General features: G+C 49.8%; 1 protein-coding gene across 2 annotated transcripts in view; it reads right to left on the reverse strand.

Moving 5' to 3' along the window:
* Positions 1-7,294: 7,294 nt before the first annotated feature.
* LOC120933760 (NACHT, LRR and PYD domains-containing protein 3-like) overlaps positions 7,295-12,013 on the reverse strand; it is a 66,690-nt gene continuing 61,971 nt past the window's right edge. For both annotated transcript variants that reach the window (XM_040347148.1, XM_040347149.1), the window contains exon 10: positions 7,295-7,763. The gene's annotated coding sequence lies outside the window, so the exon portion shown is untranslated. The remainder of the gene's footprint in view (positions 7,764-12,013) is intronic.

Below are 12,013 nucleotides of genomic sequence, written 5' to 3' on the forward strand. Positions count from 1 at the left end.
AAATGCCAATTTGCGCCGGCGTATCTCCGCGCCGTATTCAGCAAACAATATTACGCCGTAACGTAGATTTTTTTTTTCGTTTGGACCTTTCCACGCCGGTGCGGCGTGGGCGCCCATTTACGCTGGTCTGAACTAGCGCGGCCCTGGTTTTTCTATTTTAAATATGCAAATGAGGGAGTTGGTCCGATTCAGCAAATTACGAATTGCCGGCGCAGGCTACTCCCGGTGCGTGTAACTCTGGTTTGCAGCGGAAAGTTACCCTTTATAAAGCAGGGGTAACTTTACACCACACTTGCACAGGTCATTTGGAGAGCAGATAAAACCACATCGCTACAGACGAACTGAGCTGCAAGTACACTTGCTGGACAACACCTGTGTGCCATCATGCCAGGGGCAGCCGTGGTCCTTGCACTTCTGCGTCGACGGGCACGTAGGAGGGAACAGGAGATAATCTTCCGCACACGCATTAATGTTTTTGGCATGGGGGACGCAGAGGTGTATCGCACCTACAGGTTCAGCCGTGAAGCCATACTGGAAATCACCAGATTCCTGCAGGATGACCTCACAAGCCCCACACTCCGCACACATGCAGTGCAGCCACTGGTGAAGGTATTAGCCACACTTCATTTCTTGGCCACTGGTTCTTTTCAAAGGACAAGTGCACTGTCGGCTGGGATGTCACAACCCACCGTGAGCAGGTGTGTTCACCAGGTGATACCAGCAATATTGAGACACATGTCCCACCTCTTCATAAAACCCTCCCAGGAGGTCCAGCGGATGAAGACAATGCAAGATTTTTATGCAATTGATAGATTTCCTGGCACAGTGGGTGCAATTGATTGTACACATGTGGCACTTCAGCCCCCCCGTGACATCGAGCACATTTATTGTAATCGAAAGCACTGGCATTCGATTAATGTGCAGATTATAGTAGATGCCCAAGGACTAATATGGCACGTCCGTGCCAAACACCCCGGCTCGTGCCATGATAGCTTTATTTATCGTCATAGCAACATCCCAGATGAATTTGACCAGAACGTCTACGGGGACAGCTGGCTGGTTGGTGAGTGACATGGGTGTCAGGTATGACTGTCCCCCCCCATGATATAGACATCACGAGGGGCACATGCATGAGTAACATCCTCCTGTCTTTTCCCTTACAGGTGATGCAGCATATGCACTTGGACCACATATGATGACCCCATTCCGGAACCCCCAAACCCCAGGAGAGAAGAGATACAACCTAGCCCATGCACGGACCCGTGGAGTTGTGGAGCGAACATTTGGTCTGCTGAAATCTCGTTTTCGCTGCCTGGATAAGTCTGGGGGGACCCTGTTATATTCCCCTGAATTTGTTTGCAAAATTATCGGGGCTTGTTGCATTCTCCATAACTTTGCAGTGAGAAGGGGCCTGGAGATTGAGCTACGTGAGGACCTGACCCCCCAACCACATAATCCCCCCCTGCCAGAGGCTAACCCGTCTGCTGAAGGAAGAGCAGTCAGGAGTCGCCTCGTCGAACGTTATTTTTCACGATTAAATTAATGTTAATGGATGCATGCACATCACTGTGGTCCCTAACACATACACCCCACATTCACACAGAATTGGATTAGACCGAAGTACCACCCATGGTACTAGGGAGCAGCAACGCCCCGCCAAGGCTCCAATTATGTTGCTGTCCATTCATACATCTTTATGAATAAATCATGCACTAACTCCCGTGTGCATATAAAATAATAAATAATTCTCTCACTTGAGAAAATAAAAATACATTTTTGCAATACATGAGTAAAATGGAAAAAATATTCTCATAACCTGAGTAGAAAAATAAAAAAATTTAAATAACATGACTATAAAAAAAAAAAACCTGAGTATAATTAAATTTAACCAAAATCAACGGCCCTGTCGTGGGCTCTTTCTTGGCCCTCGGCTCCTGGGGCGCAGTTGCCTGCGGCGAGCCGGGGCTGGTGGGGCCGGGGCTGGTGGGGCCGGGGCTGGTGGGGCAGGGGGTGGTGGGGCCGGGGCTGGTGGGGCAGGGGGTGGTGGGGCAGGGGGTGGTGGGGCCGGGGCTGGTGGGGCAGGGGGTGGTGGGGCCGGGACTGGTGGGGCAGGGGGTGGTGGTGGTGGTACCTCCCCCAGTCTCTCCCTAGCTGCATCCCTGCCCTCCATTGCCACGGCTAACCTATTAAGGTAGATATTAGTTGCAGCCTGCATCCGCAGCCGGCGGGTCACATTGCTGCGCTGCTGGCGCCGTGTCAGCCTCCCCTCCTCTCTTACTGCACCTGCCAGGCTGCGGTCCTCTGCCACCAGCTCGCTTGTGGTGGCCTGAAGCTCACCCAGAGACGTGAGAAGGGCTGCCCCGTTACCCACCACGTCCTGGAGGCTGTCGTTTATTAGTAAACTCTGGCCAGCCTGCTGAGTAATGGCCTCCTTCATTGCCAGAGTGCAGGCAGCCTGGCTCTCTGCAGAGGACTCCAGGCTAGCAGCCACCCGTGAGAGATCCCCCGCAAGAGACCCCATATAGCGGGTCTGTTTAGTTTGGTCCCTTGCCAGAGACACCTCCAGCTCGTCATGGACTCTCCTCCTTTTTTGACGAGCCATCCTTGGGGCAGGAGTAGATTGAGGACGGCTGGAGGGGCTTGGGTCCTGTGAGGGCCCGGCCTGGGAGGGGCTTGGGTCCTGTGAGGGCCCGGCCTGGGAGGGGCTTGGGTCCTGTGAGGGCCCGGCCTGGGAAGGGCTTGGGTCCTGTGAGGGCCCGGCCTGGGAGGGGCTTGGGTCCCTAGGTGGGGAATCCCTGATAGGGCTAGAGAGCCCTGAGGGGGTAAATGTCATGAGGGGGGAGGTGGGGGAGGGGTCAGGAATGGGGGTCTCCAAAAATAAAATAAACGTTTCCTCCTCCTCTTCTACGGGCTGCTCCTCCACCACTTCCTCCACCACAGAGGTAGGGGCAGTCTCCACCCTGGATGTGGTGGGTCGGTCGGCAGCCGATGATGGCCCAGCTCCATCCTGCACATCTGTGGAGGACACAAAATATTCAGATGTTGGTGGACCCACACAATTGTCACTTGTTCCCTCCCCCCCACACACACATGCAACACACCAGAAAGAAGAGAAAACACACTTACCTGTCCTCAAGGGCTGCTCTCCAGAATCAAACCCATCCAGGCCCTCCACCACCGAACGATCTAGGAACCTGGCCACCACAAGGTCCTCTGATGTCAATGTAATTTTTTTTGCTGGCCCACCACCTGTTCCCCTGGCATGTTTACGCATTGCCACCAACTTGTCTTTAACCAGTTTGCGCAAATCATTAATTTTTTTTCTGATATGTTTGGGCTGCCTCTCCGCAACCCCCAAAGCATTGACCTGGTTAGTAATGATGGCAAAAATTCGCTCTTTATCAGATTTGCCAGTGTGCCCACTCTGTGGCCCATAGAGGCGGTCCCCATGTTGGGAGAGCCCCTCAATAATTACTGCCCTCTCCTCAGGGCTAAAGTTGGTCATCCGGACACCTGTTGCTTCTTCAGCAGACATAATAATGCACAGACAATAGCAAGAGCAATAGCAAATTACCTAGCAGTTGATAAAATTGCTTGGGAACATTTGCACCTGTAGGGCGGAACTCTGGTCTGATTTATGGCCTGGGCGTAGGCAGTGGGCCGGCGTAGCGCAGGTGTCACGCCGGGGGGCAGTTCTGAGCATGGGCAGATTGGGGCATTTGCCCCAGGGAGCACACTGCGCATGCGCGGCCGACTCTGCGCCCCGCCGTGACCCCTGCGCCACGCTCCCCGCTTCATTAGCATAGGGAGCCACCCATTTTATTCTACCCCGCCTTACGCCGCGCTACGCCGCCTTACGCCATGTAAAATCCGCCACGCCGGGGCAAGAGACAGGAAAAAAGTTTCCTGAATCACTAGCATGCCTCTCTGCACTGCTCCGGCGCAGTGTAAAAAAGATGCACTGCGCCGGACCAAAGATCCACTGATGTTCCTGAATCTGGCCCACTGTCACTAAGAATCATTCAGCAGCCTCTCCCTGTCATAACTAGAGCGGAGTTCTATGAATAAAGAATGCTTGTTCAGATCAAACCTGACTCAGCAGAATCAGCAGCCTTTCCCTATGATAACTAAAGCAGAGTGACAATCTGTGCTGTGTGCCTCGATCTAATATAGAGGCTGGTCACATGCTGGGTCACATGCTGCACTGGCCAATCACAGCCATGCCATAAGTAGGCATGGCTGTGATCAGTTCCCAGTCACAGTAGTAAAACGAATGGCGATTGGCTGCCGTGCAGCGCGCCAAAACATACCCGAACTCCGAACCCAGACTTTTTCCAGCTATTCGGGTTCGGGAGCAAAAAAAAACCCAAAGTCCGTACCGAACCCGAACTTTACAGTTCGGGTTCGCTCAACCCTAATCAATCAATCCTTTCCAATCAGACGGCGCAGCGCCGCTCGCGAATGCGCAGTGGGTGCCCGGCCGTGAAGCCGAAAGCTGTCACAGCCGGGTGCCCACAGTTGAAAGGAAGACGCCGGCCGGGGAGGGGGGGAGAGGAGCGGAGCCCCGGCCGGCGCGTCGCTGGAACGCTGGAGCAGGTAAGTGTATGTTTATTAAAAGCCAGCAGCTACACTTTTTGTAGCTGCTGACTTTTAATAAACATAAAAATTGTCTGGAACACCCCTTTAAATGTTTTCAAAACATGAGGTCAGCCAGAATTCAATGTCATGATGAAATTCTCCAGTGAACAGCTATCAGAATATACATAGACAAGTTATTAGTGGAGATATATTTAGTCCAAGCTTGAGTGATGTTCTTATTAGGCTGCATTCACACCTGAGCATTTTGTCGCCTGAAGCGCGACAATCAAAAACGCTAGAGGGTAAAAAATACATTATTCTCTATGGAGATGGTTCACATCTCCACTCCAAAATGCTTGACGCCGAACGCCTGAAGCTCAAACAAGTTCCGGACCCTTTTTTGACGCGCGAATCGGGCGGCTTGGGCGTTTTGCATTGGTGATCATAGACTGTACAAAATTGCGTTAAAAAACGCCGCGTTTTGTCATGGCAAATCACGGTAAAAAACATTGCAATTTGTCGTGGCAAATCACGGTAAAAAACGCCGCAAATTGCTACACTCAGGTGTGAATTCCGCCTTATTGTTATATTGCAGTGTGGTGTGTCTGAGGTCACCTGATCACATATGCACAATTCCTATATTACCAGGATGTGTTATGTGGGAGAGGTGTGGATCTCTCACTTTTTATACTTACACCCAGTAAGGCTGAATGAACTTAGGGCTGGTTCACATTAATGCGCTGTACGAGATCGCAAGTGATTCGCACCGCACTGCTGTTCAGATCACATGCAATGTCTGTGCGATGCGATTTCCGCCATACAAACTGTATGGCTGAAATTGCATCTCATTTGGAACAAACTCGCACAGGACCCTTTTTTTGGTCCACACCAGAATCGCATAGGTGTTCACACCTATGCGATCCGATTCATGTCCTGTCAGTTTGCAGTGCGATATGCGAGCTGAAATGGGGGTGTCATTACCATTGTATGACACTCCCAAGCAGTTCGCAATGGCAGTGCGAGTCGGGTGCGATGTGGGAACCCACAGTGGATTCGCAGGGTTCTCGAATCGCACCAGTGTGAACCGAACCTTGGTGGGAGCAGTCAGGTGACATTTGTAGGCTGTATGCTTTGAGGCTTGGTTCACACTGGTGCGATTCGGGAACCCTGCGAATCCACTGCTGGTTCCCACATCGCACCCAACTCGCACGGCAGTTCACACTGCAATATGCTGGGAAGTGCCATACAATGGTAATGACACCCCCATTTCAGCTCGCATATCGCACTGTGAACTGACAGGACATGAATCGGATCGCATAGGTGTGATGCGTGTTTGGTCCGAATGTGATGCGATTTCAGCTATACAGTTTGTATGGCTGAAATCACATCGCACAGACATCGCATGTGATCTGAACATCAGTGAGCTGCGAATTACAGGAATGCGTAGGGTACAGAGGTGGGTAGTACATGCAGGATGGTGTCAGGAAAGTGGACAGTGTCAGATATTTTTATTTTATTTTACAATTTAATATTTTTTGTTCCCAAAAGTTTTTTTGGGACCAGTGGATTTTTTTATTTTTATTATTTTTTTTAAACATTTTTTTTTACAATTTATTTTTGTACTATTGATGAGAGGGTGGGGTTTTATTTTTTAAATATATTTTTTCACAGTGCTTTTGGGGAAGGGGGTGGGCGATGTCACTGGGGTAGTGGACGGTGTCAGTGGGGTAGTGGACGGTGTCTGTGGAGTAGTGTCAGTAAACGGTGTCAGTGGGGTAGCGGTCGGTGTCAGTGGGGTAGTGGACAGTGTCAGTGGGGTAGTGGACAGTGTCAGTGGGGTAGTGGACAGTGTCAGTGGGGTAGTGGACAGTGTCAGTGGGGTAGTGGACAGTGTCAGTGGGGCAGTGGTCGGTGTCAGTGGGGTAGTGGACAGTGTCAGTGGACGGTGTCTACTACTGACACCGACCACTACCCCACTGACCACTGCCCCACTGACACCGACCACTACCCCACTGACACCAACCACTACCCCACTGACACCAACCACTTCCTCAGTTTAGGCCGATACGTATTCTCCATATTTTTGGTAAAAAAATCGCAATAAGCGTTTATTGAATGGTTTGCGCAAAAGTTATGGCGCCTACAAAATAGGGGATAGTTTTATGGCATTATTATTACAGTTTTTTTTACAAGTAATGGCGGTGATCAGTGTTTTTTTGTGACTGCGACATTGCAGCGGACACATCGGACACTTTTGACACATTTTCGGGCCATTGTTATTTTCACAGCAAAAAAAGTGCTATAAAAATGCACTGATTACTGTGAAAATGACACTGGCAGTGAAGGGGTTAACCTGTAGGCGCTGAAAGGGTTAATTGTGTCCAATTGTTTTTTTTTACTGTAGGGGGCGTGGCTGGACGTGTGACATCACTGATCGTTATTCCCTATGATCAGTGACAGGCTTACTAGAAAGCACGGGGAAAGGTTTGTTTACACTCCCCGTTCTTCAGCTCCTGTGACCTGATCGCGGCACACTGGCGGCGATCGGGTCTGCGGGTGTGGTTACTGGATTTCGGATAAGTTGCACGCTCACGACCCATGGCTGGGTTCTTAAAGGGGACATACCTGTACGCCCTTGTGCCCAGCCGTGCCATTCTGTCGATGTATATCGTGGTGCGGCGGTCCTTAAGTGGTTAATGGACTTATGCTTTATATACACTTTGTTTATATATATTTTATTCACAAATGTCACAGGGTGATTGATGTAATAGGTTAACACTTTGTTCACATTGAAGGCCTGTGAAAACAAACATTCCTTATGTATATTTGTATAAGCGCTACTTATTTTTATACACCATTTACTTTATAGAGTTAAAAATACAATTTCACTGCTTTTTTTATTGAGAAACTAGAAGAAAAAATTCTCGCCATGAATGAGTTCTAATAATGAGTCGGATCATCATCATCATAGTAAGTATTGATAATATTGGAAAGTGCGGAATCCTACAGAGAGGAGAAGAGGGAATTCACAATGGGAGGCAACCATTATATCCATGAAGAGTAGAAGACTTTCCTTTAGAAGATTGCAGAGAAATCCGAGGTGTCGGTGAGTACATCCTCTATACATGGAAGAGGTCCAGCAGACCCAACACCGGGACACAATCACCAGACAAATCTCTGGCCGTCTACAAGAGATAATTGTACAATTACACTGAGATATTACATTGTATACATTCCACGAAATGTTTCATCAATACATATATATGTGAATGTGATGTGTATATCATTCCATGTTACACAGGGACTCGGTCATATCAGTAATTTGGCTACTTAACATCCACAGAAGAATTGGGATCATGTGACCCGAGGAAGATCTGCAGATCCCAATATCAGTAGCAGAGCCGACCGAGGAGACGATTGTATTCAGAATATTGAAGGTCAGCCCCATTCCCATCCCTGGAACAGCCAGGACGGGTTTTATTATTTTTCTGTTCTCCAATATTTACAGGATTTTTTTTTATTGTTTCACTTTAAGAATCATTAAAATCACGGCTCCTTCAAAAAAAATTCCCCCAGGGCAGTAAGCAGCCCCCATACCATTTTTATGCCAATTACTTGCATATAAGCTTTCAAAATGGGGACTTTTTTGCAGTTTGTGTCCCATAGACTTCATTGGGGGTTTGCCGTTCGGGTCCAAACAAGGGGGTGACAATATGTAATGCTCTGCAGTAGGATGGGTGAATCACCATGCTTTGAGGAGTGAAACACAATGCCCTGGGAGGGGATGACACACAATGCCCTGGGAGGGGATGACACACAATGCCCTGGGAGGGGGTGACACACAATTCCCTGGGAGGGGGTGACACACAATTCCCTGGGAGGGGGTGACACACAATTCCCTGGGAGGGGGTGACACACAATGCCCTGGGAGGGGGTGACACACAATGCCCTGGGAGGGGGTGACACACAATGAACTAGGGGAGGGGGGGTGGCACAGTGAACTAGGGGAGGGGGGGTGACACACAGTGAACTGGGAGGGGGCGACACAGAATCTGTCTGGAGGGGGGTGACACAGAATCTGCCTGGAGGGGGACGTGACACAGAATTTGCCTGGGGGGGGGGGTGATCAGGGCCGGCCTTTTGGGTGTGCGAGCTGTGCAGCCGAGGGGGAGGGGGTGCAGGGGGGTGCAGGGTGACACCGCGGCACCTACCATCCCCTCCTCTTGCAGCCACGGGCTGCCTGTCTGTGTGATCCCGGATGTCACACAGGCACAGCCGAGTGAAGCTGCCTCCTCTCTTTTTATGTGTAAACAGGGGGAGGGGACCAGCTGCGCATGTGCCGCTGCGCTGATCTGAGGTCCTGAAGGGGGGGCTGCACTGAATGGGGGGCTACACTGAAGGGAGGCTGCATTGAACGAGGGGGGCTACACTGAACAGGGGGGCTGCACTGAAGGGGGGTGCTGCACTGAAAGGAGGGCTGCACTGAACGAGGGGGCTGCACTGAACGAGGGGGCTGCACTGAATGGGGGGCTACACTGATGGGGGGTCTGCACTGAACGGCGGGTCTGCATTGAAGGGGTGGATACACTGAAGGGGGGTCTGCATTGAAGGGGGGGTCTGTGTAACATGCAGGGGGTCCAGAGCTCTAGGGTTCTGTGTAATGTAAAGGGGTCCAGAGGCACAGGGTGCTGTGTAATGTAAAGAGGTGCAGGGTTCTGTGTAATGAAAAGGGGTCCAGCGATGCAGGGTGCTGTGTAATGTAAAGTTAAATTAAAAATTAGACTTACCGGTAACTTGTTTTCCAGAAGTCTTTCAGGACAGCACCTTGAGATAGTGACTCCTGCCTCTTCCTCAGGAAACACCTTCTTCCAAATCTTTAAATGGAGGCAACTCCCCAGAACACTCAGTTGTCACAGAGAAACCTCCGGCCCTGGCTGGAACACATAAACACATACGTTAGTCACAGCATGGCACATCAAACCAATAGGGCGGGTCGTTGCTGTCCTGAAAGACTTCTGGAAAACAAGTTACCAGTAAGTCTAACTTGAATTTTCCCAAAGCGTCTTTTAGGACAGCACCTTGAGAGGATACCACTGACTTACCACCTTAGGGCGGGATGACAGCTTGTAGGACTTTCCTGCTGAACGCCTGATCACCAGCAAAAGTGAGGTCCAACCTGTAATGCCGCACAAACATGCAAAAGCTTGAACACATAGCCGCTTTGCAGATTTTCTCCGGGGTGGCACCAGCTCTTTCTGCCCATGAGGCTGCAAGCGCTCACGTTGAGTGAGCACAGATCCCTTCTGGTGGAACCTCATCTGCATGCAAGTAGGCCTCCCGAATAGCTAACTTCAGCCATCTAGCCAAGGTACCCTTTGATGCTTGGTACCCTTTTTTGTTACCCCCAAACAAAACAAATAAAGAATCTGCATGCCTGAAGCACTTTGTTATTTCAAGGTAACATAATAAAGTCCTTATCACGTCTAGCATATAAAAAAAAGTCTCTTTTTCCCCTGAGGGATTTGCGCAAAAAGTAGGTAGAACAATATCTTGAGAATGATTAACTACCGAAGCTACCTTCGGTAAAAACGTAGGATCTGTTCTAAGAACAACTCTATCTTCAAATAAAACTAAATAAGGTTCCCTTATTGACAGGGCATGTAATTAGCTAATCCTGCGTGCTGACGTTATAGAAATTAGGAATAAAGTCTTAACCACTTAAGGACCAGCCCATGTACATATACGTCCACAATATGGCACGTACAGGCACATGGGCGTATGGGTACGTCCTCGCCTATTAGCGGGTGGGGGGTCCGATCGGGACCCCCCCCGCTACATGCGGAGGTCGGGTCCGCTCGGGGAGCGATCCGGGACCACGGCGCGGCTATTTGTTTATAGCCGCTCCGTCGCGATCGCTCCCCGGAGCTGAAGAACGAGGAGAGCCGTGTGTAAACACGGCTTCCCCGTCCTTCACTATGGCGGCGCATCGATCGCGTCATTCCCTTTATAGGGAAGACACGATCGATGACGTCATTCCTACAGCCACACCCCCAAACAGTTGTAAACACATACTAGGTGCACCCTAACTCCTACAGCGCCCCCTGTGGTTAACTCCCAAACGGCAACTGTCATTTTCACAATAAAGAATGCAATTTAAATGCATTTTTTGCTGTGAAAATGACAATGGTCCCAAAAATGTGTCAAAATTGTCCGAAGTGTCCGCCATAATGTCGCAGTCACGAAAAAAATTGCTGATCGCCGCCATTAGTAGTAAAAAAAAATAAAAATGCAATAAAACTATCCCCTATTTTGTAAACACTATAAATTTTGCGCAAACCAATCGATAAACGCTTATTGCGATTTTTTTTACTAAAAATAGGTAGAAGAATACGTATCGGCCTAAACTGAGGAAAAAAAATGTTTTTATATATGTTTTTGGGGGATATTTATTACAGCAAAAAGTAAAAAATATTGCTTTTTTTTCAAAATTGTCGCTCTATTTTTGTTTATAGCGCAAAAACTAAAAACCGCAGATGTGATCAAATACCACCAAAAGAAAGCTCTATTTGTGGGGAAAAAAGGACGCCAATTTTGTTTGGGAGCCACGTCGCACGACCGCGCAATTGTCTGTTAAAGCGACGCAGTCCCGAACTGTAAAAACCCCTTGGGTCTTTAGGCTGCATATTGGTCCGGGGCTTAAGTGGTTAAAGGTAAGATCTCTAAGGCCGGGTACTCACGAGCAAACATGTGCGGTGAAACCGGTCCGTCGGACCGTTTTCACCGTACATGCCTGCCAGAGGGCTTCTGTACGATGGTTGTACTAACAATCCTACAGAAGTCCGCGCGTAAACACTACGCGGGGCGTGTCCGCGTCGTCGCCGCGGCGATGACGCGGCGACGTGGGCGGGCCTGCCATTTAAAGGCTTCCACGCATGCGTCGAAGTCATTCGACGCATGCGAGGGACGGCGGGCGCTCGGACATGTACGGTAGGTCTGTACTGACGACCGTACATGTCCGAGCGGGCAGGATTCCAGCGGACGGTTTTAAAACACGTCCAGGAATATTTGCCCGCTGGGAAAAGGCCCGGCAGGCAAATGTTTGCTGGAATTCGGCCCGCTCGCGCCTACACACGACCGAACATGTAGGCTGAAAAAAGGCCCGCGGACCAGTTTCAGCATACATGTTTGGTCGTGTGTACGGGGCCTAAGAGAAATATCCTTTAAGGGTTCAAATGGCTTGCCAGCCATGGATTTTAGCACTACCAAGAGATTCCATTTTGGGAAACCCCTAACTTGGGTCGGTCTAGATCTTGTGAGGGCTCTAAAAAATCTACCTACCAAGGGTTTTGAGGCTATAGGCCTTTCTAGGAACACTGCCAAAGCGGATACCTGAACTTTTAGAGTGTTGACCTGCCAGTCCCTTATCCGCCCCTTC

Source organism: Rana temporaria, chromosome 3, assembly GCF_905171775.1.
Source record: "Rana temporaria chromosome 3, aRanTem1.1, whole genome shotgun sequence".
In the NCBI taxonomy this organism is placed as follows: Eukaryota; Metazoa; Chordata; class Amphibia; order Anura; family Ranidae; genus Rana; species Rana temporaria.